Source organism: Diorhabda carinulata, chromosome 7 (genome assembly GCF_026250575.1).
Source record: "Diorhabda carinulata isolate Delta chromosome 7, icDioCari1.1, whole genome shotgun sequence".
Lineage (NCBI taxonomy): Eukaryota > Metazoa > Arthropoda > Insecta > Coleoptera > Chrysomelidae > Diorhabda > Diorhabda carinulata.
Genome location: NC_079466.1, coordinates 3,763,610 through 3,778,258, shown reverse-complemented (window position 1 = coordinate 3,778,258; position 14,649 = coordinate 3,763,610). Strand labels below are relative to the sequence as shown.

At 31.0% G+C, this 14,649-nt stretch overlaps 1 protein-coding gene across 4 annotated transcripts in view; it reads left to right on the top strand.

The window, feature by feature from the left end:
• Nucleotides 1-14,649, top strand: part of LOC130896201 (homeotic protein ultrabithorax) — a 376,840-nt gene that overhangs the window by 258,742 nt on the left and 103,449 nt on the right. The gene's annotated exons all lie outside the window — the stretch shown is intronic.

Below are 14,649 nucleotides of genomic sequence, written 5' to 3'. Positions count from 1 at the left end.
GACATTTTTTTATTTTGACAAAAATATTATTTACACAATTTTTTTATATTATTATATTGTCTTAATTACTCGTCTTCAATGGATTGGAAATGCTGGAGATGGTGATTTGTATTTTAGAAGGTGGAAAAATTTGGCTCAATGGAATCCGATTATTTTCCGGTTACGTTTGTTTATGTTGCAAAATTGTGAACAATCAATAACGTAAAACACTTTGTTCCATACTTTACTCTCAAAGCAGATTTTTGTTTCTTTGATTAAATTAATTTGATTAAGAATAACTACATGTAACTTGTGGAAATGTCTTTTAAATTATTTATTAGCATTTATAAAGTGTATTGTGGAATCATAGATAACAAGGAGCAAAAAGGGATATAAAACGATAATTACATTCCAAAAAAAAAAAGATTATACACATTAGTGCAGAATTCTTGTAAAAAGCACTCCTAATATGAAGCTTTGTAGAACAAATTTGAATAAAAACTTGCGTAAAAATAAGACAAACATACTTAAAAAAATATTAACCCTAAACATGGTGGGCGCTACCACATAACCTAGGAAACCAATGAAAAATGAGATCATATATTGTCACCATATTGTCTTTTATAGTCACTGTAATTCGTAATTAATATTAACAACCCCATTAACAGATGACATGGAAAGTTAGTGAGGGTATCAACTACTACATCTTAAAATTATGAGTTTGAGTTAAATTGATGAATTAGACTTTGTTTCAATCTACAATGTACAGTATGTTCCATATGGTACAACTTAATAGTGACAGGATGTTAAAAAAATTTGTATAAAATTCAGATATCATTCTGAGGGAATAAGAAACCTTGCAAATGCCACACTAAAGATTTTGAACTAAGTAGCTAACAATCATTTTAGCTATAGTAGTTTGAAGATTTTAATGTAGGAGTGAATTTCAGTTAATATGGGTTATACCTGGTCTCTTTCAAATTGCTGAAATTTGTACTTTTAATTAAATGATGCATCAAATAAATCCTACTGCGCTGAGAATATTTTTAGAATGTTTTCTTTTTGTAAATTTAAATGCGTGCATCGAGCGCAGATTTGAAGGTATAAAGATTGTATCTTCAACCCCTGTATTTAGCTTGAAATGTTTTATTACTGCAAATAAACGAAGAAAAATTATAAAAGAGTTAACAACAGAGAAACAAAGAGTTAATAATTTCTCATCAATGCGATTATAGTCATTGTCTCCTAACCTAACCTAACCATTCTTAAATTAAAAGGCATTTTTTTGGATAATCCAAAATAAGCAATTTTTCAATTATTTTGAAACTAATCAGTACCAAAAATGTACTAATGCTCAGAAAAAAACAATTTTTGTTCAATATTTTATATAATATTGAACATTAGCTCATTTTGTAAAATCTTAGATGTTGCTAATGGTTTTGGGTTTTGTCTTAATGATAATAATTATTCAAAAGTTTGTCCATCTCTAGGACTAGAGCTAGATGCACGAAATGTTTTCTAAATGTGCCTGTGCGCTCCTTGTAGCCCACCTATAAATTTTGTTTTGAACACCTCGTCTTACCTAAAATTGAATGTTATATTGTGACCTTGATATGTAATGTTATGTAACAAAACTTCTAAATTACCTAAATAGCCAGCTTTATCAGAATTTATTATAATTTTCTAAGTACGTGATTGATGTTCAATGTCAGGTATGTACACATCAATAGAATTTAACACTTAAGTTTAAACACTTTGTAGACATAGGAGTACATTTGTACATAGTTAAAAATTCAAAATAAATCTTCTTGATATCAAATTTTAATAAAAAAATGCGAGCACTTTACTTTTCAACGAAATTCATTCAATCAACTCGCATTCCACTGAAAAATTTCAATTGCAATTCAGATTTTACACTTTACGAAACATCTTAAGCGGAAAAACTTATTTTTCATAAAATTAATAAGCTTCCCATACACTGTGTACCTAAGTAGACGCATTGTATATACTCTGCTTGTAGTGATATCATATCACGTCATTTCTTTAATATAACGTTTGCTATAATGCATTTATATTGTAGTTTATCTCTTCTCTAGAGACAAGGGCGTTTCTTTTTATAATTGGAATAACCTCAATGGTAAAATAAAAATAAAAAAGTCATGAAGATTTAGTTGATAAGGGAGACTTAGACGCAAAGGGATTCATTAACTAAATTAAAAGTATCTTTTTCTCAGGATGAGTTATGTTTCCGTATAACTTTTTTAACTTTCAAAAATTAGATGTATTTTCAAGTATTTTCATCTTTTTATTTAACTTTCCGTACCTAATTCAAGAACAACATAACTGGAAGTTTTTTATGGAGTATATTTTTGCGAGGGAAAAAATCTCCACACATGCGTATTTAATTATAGAAGATGAAGGTCCTCCCTCTTACCAAAACAGCCAACTCAAAAATTAGAAACATCCATACGTGTCGCAACCAATCGATTAGCAATATTTAAGATTATATTAGGAAAATAATGACGTCCAAATGTATACATAATAACAAAAAAATATGATAGATGTCAAGGTTACATTGAACACACATCAAGTTCCAATAGATGTTAGAACCATAAATGTATCGACTGATAAAATTCTTCGAAAGCCATATTTTCTTATTCATATTTAAACACACATGTACGACAGACATTTTCAGCTTGGGAAAATATGCATATGTAAGCCATGCCTCAAAAAGGGATGTTCGTGTATCCTACAAAGATTTATATTCTTTAGATCAGCATATATAAACTGGAAAGTTTTGTTTGCGGAAATTATTATGTTTTGAAGTTAATCCTCAATTTTTCATATTAAATATAATCGATGACCAGCTATATTTGTTTATTAAAGTGATAATTCAAGATTATATTTTTTATTAATCTTTATTGATCAATAATGAAACATTGGTTTGGGAATTTGTTGACATAGATTGTGACAGAGAAAATATACGTACTTACAGTGAATTTATTAAAAACAGGAACGACGATTCAAGCTTCCATTTTTCATTAGTTGCCTGATGTGATTCGTGTTTACCTCCATTTTTATTTCGAATGTTTTTTTTTATAATCTGTTTCTATTGTGCTCTTTTGTCAACTTTCTCATAGTTGATAGATTTTCCCTCCTCTTTACAATAACGGACTGCATCTCGTTAAGTAGTGCTTTATAATTTGCGAAATTTACTCATTTCTGAAACTTGCAATCAAGTAATGAGATTTCTTGTAAGAACCTACGATTGAGTATTTTAAATTAAGTGGGTACCTAAGTAGAAGTAAAAGAATCTCGACATCTCTTTTCCCATCTTGATCAAATGGTAGTATTAAAATACTGAAAAAATATACTGAATATTTCTCCATATACTTTGATGAATTTATTACCAGGGGTTGAGGAAAATATCAATGCTTTGATTTCTGATTTATTAATAATCTTATTTTCTATTCATAGATGTTTAGCAACGCTTCTTTCAGCTAACTCCATACTTATTTTGTGAACTCTGTTTAAAGAGTATACCTTGTGGAGAACTTTGATATATCTAATTAGTTAGCACCAAATTTGCACTATTATAGTTAGTTCCTATTCCTTGAATATCCTTAGTACTTTTATAAATAGTCTAGCCACTGCATATATTTAATAATTTCGAGAATAATTTCCTAACAAAATTGTGTTTCTTTTCCTAATTGAACAAATTTCAAAATAGAATTGGTCGTAACAAGTGGTTTTAATGTGTGTATTGTGAAAATAATCGAAAAATGACTTATGTGGAGAGAGTAATTTCCAGAAGGAAAGGCGTGATTAAGGGCATTTAACAGGGGTAGCTGGCGTGGCCGGACGGAAGCTATAGATATAGATAGTCGATAATTCAACGATTTCAGCAATTCCACTCGCGACTCGATCTATTATGAGTTTGTGCCCCGGTTCAACCACAAAACACAAAATGCGTATACACATCGCACCCCAGATGTTTCCAGTTAGCGTTAGGAACCAATGCTGATGGCAAATAAATGATTTACCGGCGCTGTTTTACAAACCATAAAAGTCACCGTTAAATTAACTAGGTAAATTATAACTAATTTAGGTCTTGGTATTTGATTTAAATCGTGCAGATGCGCAGGAACTGCTGTGGTTTTCGGTTGATGAGATACACGTGTTAAAAGCGGGTGTGCTATCCGTTTCAAAGGTGATAGCATGGATGATTGAAAAGGTAGTATGTATACGATCTATTTTTTATTAGTTTCGAGTGTGTGATACCGATTTTAATACATTATATATTATATAAGTTGAGTCATTCGTTTATATAAACACAAACATCTTTTATGTTTTCTATTAGAATACATTTGTATCGATTTTTTGTAAATTATATTAAGATGTTTCTTTCATAAAAACTTTCTATGAAAATGTAGAAAAACTGCAACATTTTGATGTGGTAATAAATGAAGTCTTTGCAACGCCTTACTAGTTTATCTACGAACTACGAAGTAAGATCAAAGCATATCGACAAAGTGAGAAAATAATATAAAATTTTAATTAAATCTCTTTATTTATAAATGGGCTTTATCTGCTTTGTCATAGCCTTTCCATGATAGGAGGTTTCTTTCTGCACATATCGTTCAGAGAATGTTCCTCTCGATTAATACATCGCCTAACTAACACTAACTAACAAGAACTTTTGTCCAATTGTTGTACATTTTCATATGTTTCAAAGGCCAAAGGATGTTTCTCCCATCCTCGAATTTAACTAAATTATTTTCACTTTTAATATTTGTGAATGGTCTTTGAAGTTGTAAATTTTTATTTCAACATGACGCTGCTAATATTCATTTACATTATTTTTATTACAGTTCATACGTGTTCAAATGTTTTTTTTTATTGCAATTCCATTATATTCTTCATTGCCAGCTCTCTAATTGCCGAAACCAATTTAATAGCGATGGCAAACTCTATTCTCAAAGAGATTGTACTGAATTCGATAGATTTTTTAAAAAATGTTCATTGACTCAGATTAATTTAACCTCTTCTTCCTTGCAGCAAAAATTATCGTAATGAGTATGGAATTTCATATTTATAACTACGTTCAAATACTAACTTCAATATAAGCGAAATTTTCAATCAATATACGGTTCTACTACTTTGATTTTTGTGAATAGATTAAAATGATTAATTCAACAACAGTTTTTTTCATTGATATACCCCAGTGAATATAAAGAATATCCAACTTTAGGTTTTAATTGAAAAAAACTGAATAATAATGTAACAATAATCATATATAAAGTTTGTTAGTTGCGGATATCCGCTTCAAGGAATTATTTATATCGTTAAGCTAGAGCTCTAATCAATAGGAGATGTTTGAGCGTTGCCTTTTTCGTGTATTTACTTCACTCATTTTGCTCATTAATATTTTCAAGTCAGCTCAAGATCACTGTAACGAATGAAAATATTTAAAAAAATCGTCACTTACGTATACTATAATCTAAATATTTGTAAATCAACACATAGTTCATAGTATCGAATACCTTTTACATCTAAACCGGAATTTTACATTCAATCGTATAGGTTTGTCCGACCCTGCTCTCGTTTTTTTTACCTGCTTATGTATAAAGACCTTCATCTCTGTCAAACCCTAACTAGAAATTCTTCCCGAGTCAAGCAGCAGGACATCGGACTGGTACACCAATCATAACGTTTCTTTTACAAAAAGGAAGAATCGTGGCCATCTGAGATTTCTCCACAGTTCACTAGAATATCGTGCAGATCGCTGACACGCCATTACATTTTTAATTCTTTTAATTAAACGGATGCCAATTTCAGTTCTGTTTATATTTATGGAAGTGTTTTAATTATAAAAGGTAACGTAGAACTTACTCTATAAGAGAAATTAGTTTTTAATTGATTGGGTGTTAGTTGTCATTGTAATTAGTATTACTTTCTCTTATTCATTTACGATAATAATTGATATATTTCATCTATATAATAACAACACAATTATTTGAAATAAACATGTATATTTGAATATTCTAAAGAATAATCAAGTTTTTCTTAAAAATATCCGTAATCCAAAGTTTGGTGTATTTGAAATCGTTTTATACATATAGAAACATTTTTTTTTATGAAAAAAAAGGTCCAATTTTACTTATTATTACATCTAATATCAGTGGAATTTTCATTCATATTAGATTTTTTGCAAGGAACTATCCTGATAATAATATATAAATAATAAAAAAATGAACTTTTGTGGTACTAAAAATGCAGAAATAATTGTTTATGATCATAGAAAACTTTTATTCTAACAATTTCTTTGCTGCATTTGAGTGTTCTTGGAATTTGGAAATTTGTAACAAGTTTATTGAATAGAATATATTTCCGTACTGTAGAGACCCCATTTTCAAAGTATCTCTTGGTTTATAAATTTCAAAAATAAAATTGTATTTTCATATATATAAAAATGATACTATAAAAGTTCGTGTTTTATACCTATAAAATATTAATTTAAAATTGAGATAGTCCCTGAACTGCTTGCAAACGATATTGTAGAATATTTCGCTTTTAGACGGATACAGAAAGAAAGTTCTCCTCACCTCTACCCTCACCCATATTTTTTTTAGGAAGTTACCTACTACGTTCTAAATCTTATAATATGTTGATATAATTAAGTTTAATCTCGAACTTAGACTATCAAATTATTAAATCCAGAAAATTTAAACTATTCGCTTTTAATTATAATTGAGGCACATTAAATCAACAATCAGTTACTAAAAAACTAAAAAAAATCGTGCAATTTTCACGCTACAATACAATTTTCAATCTAATTTCATACCCAGATTTGTTTATTGTACTAAGTGCCTACTTAGAACTTTTATTGTTATAGAAGTCATTCCATTAAAGAATGAAATTTTGAAATTAAACTCATATTGATTAAAGTAAAATACAATGTTTATACGATTTACAACAAATACGGCAATCATCTACGTCTCCCTAAAGTTCATTAATTATATGTATCGCAGAAACAACTCAAGCACATTTGCTATCATTATCATTTTCTCGAGGAATTATTTCTAAAAACTTCATTAGAAACAATCTACATAATATATAGATTCATATCGCGCCATATAATTTTTGTTTGGTAAGAAACTCTAAATTTATCATCTTATATAACTCACCAATTAGGAAAAACAACTCAACAATGTCTGAAAAGGCAGATTGTAACTCCTTTTAACGCTATGAAGATTTACATACATTAGTTTACCTAACTAAATAAATACGGCATAGGTTTATTTCATTGCCTCCCATTACTGCCGTGCATATGATTTTTTCCCTGCGACAATTAATGTGGATTAACGCACAATCCTTTGTTCACTTCGTATTTTTACGAAGATTTTCTACGTTTCTTCAATGTTTCAGTAATTTCATTTAAACCTTTTTACAGTATTTTCGAAGAATTATCATTGAATCTAAGCTGTGATTTATCATTTTTTAAAAAAACTTATTAACAAATATTCTATTAAGTATACTGATTCATCATTCATTGTTAGTTCTTTTTCCAATGAATTTTCATTTCGTTGCCTAATAATATTTGAAATGGGTTGAAGTCTAGGGGTCTCGTGATTCATTAAACTTTCATAATTTGTTATTTTTGTTTCTTTCCTCTAAATTTTATATTTGCTACAATGCCTTCCGATACTATTTCATCTGCATTCTTTAGCTTTAGATAAACCCTCTTTTGACTATTTTGTGTTCTTTCAACAAGTTCCGGGCATCATACACAGATGATACCAAATTTCAAATTATTCGATATTTCAAGTTTTATTTGGTTCAATCGGCATCCAGATAATTTCGATTTATTAATACTACATTATTTGTATTTTGTTTACAATTGTTTCCGGATAATTTTCGTATCTGGAAACTGAAGCTATTGGATAGGAAACCATCCATTCCATCATCCATATCTGCTTTCGTCAACCTTAACCAACGCATCTTGTCAAAGATATTATTTGAATAAAATATTAAACATTTGAGGCTCTGGTTGCCCGAATTATACAATTGATTCAAAAATATGGATAAAAACCACAAAATGAGTTTGAGTCGAGTTAAACTGTATTTATATTAATTTGAAAGCCACCTGTTGGTTCAAGGTCAACCGAAACAATGATAAGAAACGAAATTTTAGCGGAGTGAACAGAATTTTTTGCGACGATATGTGTCAATAGATTAAATATGGATCTATTACTGTACTTTTGAATCAAAAAGACCATCAGTTAAGTGGATTACAGCTAGTAAAAGCCGTTTAAAGCTACCAGTTACTTCAACATCAGCTGGTATCTGTATTTTGTTTCTCGGGCGTGCGCCAACTCGTGATTGTAATACCCACCATAAAACTTCTGTTACAATGTCACAACTCGTGAACGTGGTTGTCATGATGATTAAACAACTCGTGACGGAAGATTATGCAGTTCTACTCTTAATGAATCCGTGACGATTTGTTATATGTATTATGACTACCTTTTCATTTACCTGAAATATCCCTGTTCTGAGTTGACGTATTATTAAAAATCGTCACAAGTTGTAGCACGCCCTGATCATCAACTATTTTGACAAACTGAAACCATCAACAGTGAATATCACATAATGTTATTGTATGTATTGAGTGCTGGCCTACTACCCGTTTTAATATTGAACGAATTGTGCCTGTAGTTTCTTGAGCATTAAGCGTTTTCTTTAGATCTGCCTCCCTAGTTAAACCTCAAACTAATACTCTAGGTAAAGATATTTAGCTCCAATGTAGAAGTGATTATCGATATTATTATTATAGTGACAAAGTTGGTGAATAAAATGGAAAAAAAAAATGTTTTCACTGGTTTGTTTGAGAGCTTATGAAGTGAGAATGTCCCTTTCCAAATCTTATCTCATGTTGTTTTTACGTTAGTATTTTCTATTTAGCCTTTTATATATTCGAAGAGATATTTGTTCATACTTTCGTGAACTAATTGTAACAAAATTCTTCAATTTGACATGCACATAAATATGTGTCTGAACTGAATTATGCCGTTCATTCAATCTTTAAGTATTTTGATACTACCTAATGCGAAACCACACACATTTAGAAGATGAATGGAGATCTTGATGATATTTTCCTACAGGGCAAAATAGCTTTAATTAAATACATTCAAATCACGACTATTTCATAATTTTTTTTTGTTTACCACGAGTAGTCGTGCTTAATTAATAACAACATGTATTGTTCTGTATAAATTACCGACATGATTTTTTGATATAAATCACAGTGTGAGTGGTTGAAGCTAAAAAAAGTACAAAGTGTATTAACTTTACGGATTTATGACTGAACGTGTAAAATTATAGTAGCTGGTCACGAGGTTAACTCATTTTTAAATACAACTTATATCATTTAACAATAACAATCGACAGTGTTAGACTGAAAAATTATATGTTACAAGTGTACAACACTGAGCATAGCCTGCAATTTAACTCAGCTCCTTTTTCGTTTTTTATGCGTTTAGCAAGTTGGACAGGGATGGATTCAAGAATTTTTAACTAACAATAACTCTGTCCCGGAGTGGGAACTCCTTAAAGAGCGGATTATTTATGCTGCACTCGCTACATATCATTTATGTTCAATAGTCAAAAATCTATTCTGTCAGAATCGATTTCGAAACTTCTTTTCAGAAATTAGGGATTCCTACGTAAAATGTAAACTAACTACAGATAATATATACGATAAAGCGCTACATGTTCCTAGTGTTATTATCAAAAAGTTGTCAAAATTGAATCTGAATTTTGTCATCAAAACACGTGTATGATTGATATTTGTTCGATGATATTAATGCCTAAAGAAATAAATAATTTTATAAATGTGTATGTATTTTATCTTGTGCCCATGCAAATCCTTATATACGCCCGGATGAATTTGATAACTTTTTAAGCCCCTACGTTCTTTTAAACAAAACATACATACAATTTCTCGAGAAAGAATACAGTTTTTTTTTTCGAATAAAAAAAAACATTATTCGACAAGGATGAGTTCCATTAAAGCTCACAGTTTGGCGTATATCAAAATTTTCATGTTCCTTGACCAAATATTCAGGTTATTATTGTTGTTGAATGTAAGTCTTTATATAATTTTAAAGTGAACTAATGTAAATCAATTCAATAATTTATAATGCACACTTCTCCAACAGTCTTGTCCCCCCTTGTAAACTTTTATGTTTGCCTATATATAGAGCACATTTTTTGTTTATAAATTTTGTGGCACCTTATTATAAAAATGAAAACAATATCGTAAAGAATTTTGTCCGTAAATATATGAATTTTTGTAAAAGAAATCAGATTTAACCATTCAGCTTAACAGCGAGCTCCTTTAAATTTTATTGAAAATGATTTTGATGAGTTTGATCGATCGAGAATAGTGGCCTTACCTCAAAAAGGTTTATCTAATAACCACATTGCCCTTCGTCTGAATATGTCGCTGACTTCGATGAGTGTTATGCGAAGACCGGCCTCGGGTCGCCCCAGAGTCACATCAGAGGAGGAAGACAGTTACATAGCTAATTTTATCCAAAGAAACCAATTTATAACGGAAACTATTTGCTAAAATAGCAAAGGGCAGTTTCGAGAAGTACCATTAGAAGGAAATTTCATTTATCAAATTTAAGGGCAAGAAGACCTTTAAGGGTGCCTAGACTTTCACGACGACACATTGGATTGGGTTTTACAACAATAGTGTAACGTTCTTTTTTCCAAAGAGTCCCGAATAAGTTTCCACAGTGATAGTCGGCGGGAGAGGGTTTGAAGAGGCACAGGTAGATAGGAACGACTCAGTTTGACCAAAGATGTTGTTCCCTATCATGGTACCGTGCTGTTTTGGGGGGAAATAATGTATGGTCGCCGTACACCACTTATTGTCATTGAGCAAACAACGACAGGTACCATATACGCTGAAAACATTATTAGATCGATAGTTAAGCCCTTGCACAATGAATATGAAGCAAATTTCATTTTTCAATAAGATAATGACAGACCACATCGCACGGAAATTGTACAAAATATCCAAAAGGAAGGAGATATCCAAAGAATGAATTGGCCAGCAAATTCACCAGACATGAATCCCATTGAACATGTGTGGGATTATATTGGCAAATTAATATCCAATCGACTGAACGAGGAAAGATTTGGTAGACCAAAAAATAGATGGGGAGATCAGATTGTGTAAGATATGGAAAATCTGAGAGTACGTGTCTGGAACAAACAGATGCAGCTCAGTGAAAAACGGAGAACAATAGTCGAAGCTGCAAAAATACGTGATAATATCTAGTCGAGGAAACCCACCTGTAGCCCTTCAAGACCTGACTGCTGCCGTTCAAGAAGAGTGGTACAAGAAACGGTCATACGAACTATTAATTTGTTTTTTTAAATAATATTATATCTTTTTTCTCGAAATAAAAATTTTTACACTTATTATTATATTTTGCTGATTTGTCGTTACTTGGTTTATTTTCTATTTTTGGATACGTGAATTTAAATTGTTTTGCTTCGCATATACTGGTATTTTAAGTACACTAAATTACTCGTATATGATTGAGCACATTTTATAAATTTAAAAATATTTTTTTACATAACCAAAGGGGCTAAGGCTTTTGGAGATGTATGAGTATATGTATTAGTATATAGAGCGACGTTCTGGTAAATCTTCACTAAATTTAGATTGCATTAGTGATACAAATTGAACTTTTCAATATTTTCAATGTAAACTGCATTTCGCCATTGAGAACAGAAAACATAAAGAGTTTCAATTAATATTTATTGATTAACTTGAGATTTAACAATTAATTCCCCGCAAAATATTATCATTAACAATCGATCTTAGCAAAACAGAATAGATTAAGTACGTTCTTGTGTTATATTTGTTCGGCAGGTGTTTCGAATACATGAAAAATGTATGCATACTACAAAATTTTGTAAAATTGTATCAATGAAAATTTAGAAAACATAGGAAAAATCCTATCAAATTTTTACAACAATAGGTGAAATCAATTTTAAATAAGAACCATTTATGATTAATCATTGACTGAAAAAATCGAAAGACATTGAATCAAAATATATATATATTTCATAGAATATGTTGTCTTTTTATTAACTGAAGAAATTGGTTATTATTCTTTTACTTCCTAACTCCACATCTGTATTTCTACTTTTATGTTTCATATTCTTTTGCACATTTAAATTATACCCTTATAACTACATGTCAAAGATTAAGTGGGTGTACCGTAACACGTACGAAAATAATAATTAGGCAGATGAAATCGCTTTTAAAACGATTCTTCTTTTTCTTTATTTACCGTTTTGCAACAAATCGATATGGAATTCTTGTTAATTGTTATCGCTTTGTGTGGTCTTAAAGCACGAATTGATACTGCGCTTTTGGTCGGTAGAGAAAAATAAGCAAAGCAAAAAGACCGTGAATCTTATGATATTGAAGTTTGTTTATCTTACATCGGCAAAAATCGATCGAAGTATTGTAAGTCTTTTTATTCTCATATTACAGTTACTTATAAACGTTAAAAAATGATCGGTAAATAGATATTATCGTTAAATTCTCACAATCTACTACAATCAAATCAGAACTAAAATTCGAACAGATGGAAAATTAAGGGAATTCAGGAAATACCTAAGATGGCAAAAATTTCAATATTTAGGTAGATGTTGCCTTTCTAATTTGGTTCTCGCGACATTTTAAATGTTCGAAAGCGAGCGACTGAGATGTGTGGGGTCTTCGGTTTTGTAACATTTAATAGTCTGAATTATTAGAACACAAAACGTCAATATAACCCATAAATTGAGTTTATGTAGCTTAAGCCGTTGGTGAGTTCATACTTGTTACTAACTACAGGATAATTTTGTTATTTAGTGCCACATATCGTTCAGTTGAAACAGATTAGTTGAATGAGACAGAAGGATGCAATTAGTCTCACTTCGGGTTTTCGAGAAAAAAATTGTAGGCTTGTCAATTTTCAATGGTAATAGTGAGGATAGTGTTTATCTTATGATACAAATAAAAACAATTACATAGCAAAAATTTCGTAAAACAAATCCGAAAAAAAAAATAAAATAAAATCTTTTTTTAACAAAAAAATGTAAATACTGAAAATAACATAACTTAATAACTTGTGTTTCCACCTCTTCTTGTAATTAATTATCCAACACGTCTTAGCATGCCACGAATTAGCTCATCAATAACATTATTGGGCAATGGTGGTTCCACTCTTCTTGAAACAGCTGCAGTTAGGTCCCGGAGGGTTAAAGGGGGGGTTTCTCTATTGGATATTGCTCTGCCAAGATAATCCCATACATGTGCGATGGGATTCATGTCTGGCGAGTTTAATATCTTTGGATATTTCCCTCTTGTAGCATATTCTGTACCCTTGGTACGTGATGTGGTCTGGCATTATCATCTTGAAAAATGAAATTTGCTCCATATTCGTTGCGCAAAGGTTGCACGATTACTTGGATAATGTTTTGAGCGTATATGGCACCGTTCATTGTTCGCTCAATAAGAATAAGTGGAGTGCGGCGACCATACATTATACCCGCCAAAACATAACTGATCCACCTTAATAAGGGACAACGTCTCTTGCGAAAATTAGTCGCTCTCGTCTACCTGGGCCTCTCTAAATTCTTTCCCGGCGACTATTACTCCGTAGGCCAAATCGTGACCCGAATAAGACGTTGCGCCATTGGGGTAAAAGCCAATTCCGATGCTCTTCGGCCCATTGGCGACGTTCAGCTTTATGTCGAGGTAGAAGTCTAGGTACCCTTAAAGGTCTTCTTGTCCTAAGATTTAAAGAATGTAGCCTCCTTCTTATGGTACTTCACGAAATCACTCTTCGGTAGGTATGCAAAAAATGACTTCGGCTGTTACCGTTATTCTTCAGTTTGTTCGAATGAAATTAGCCATATACTGATCTTCCCTCTCTGAAGTCACTCTAGGTCGACTAGAGTGTAACGTTTCTTGAAAAGAGCGGCATATTTAAACGCCTAGCAATCTCATGATTAGAGAACCCCTCTTGGTGTAGGGCCACAATTCTTGCTCGATCAAATTGAGAAATCGGATTTCCTGGCACCTTAGACAAACTTCAACGAATACTTTCTATACACACTACAATCCAAAACTGACTTCTTTTACAAAATTCTGAATATTTTCATACGAAAACAAGTTTTTGCTTCCTAATTGCTTTTATTTGTATGATAAGCTAAGAAGGTATTTGTAAACGAAAAATGCTGAAATTAAAATAAATATGTGACAAATAAACAAGGGGGGGGCAAGACTTTTGGAGGTGTGTATATTTTATCTCATAAAAAATATAAATACAAAGAGATATTTGGCTGAATGATTCTAATATTGAGTTTGACGACATCTAAAAATATATATATTTCTGTATATTTACAACCATATATGCAATGCTGTTATTACTAACGTCATTGAAGGCTAGAAAGTGTCATATCTACTTACCGCCCTCATTTACTGCCCTCAGTTCCCGCCCTCTGAAGTATTGTAATCGTTAAAATTTTTCTCATATATTGTAGATGAATAGTTTTTATATTTAAAAATATAACACGTTAACAAATTGTATA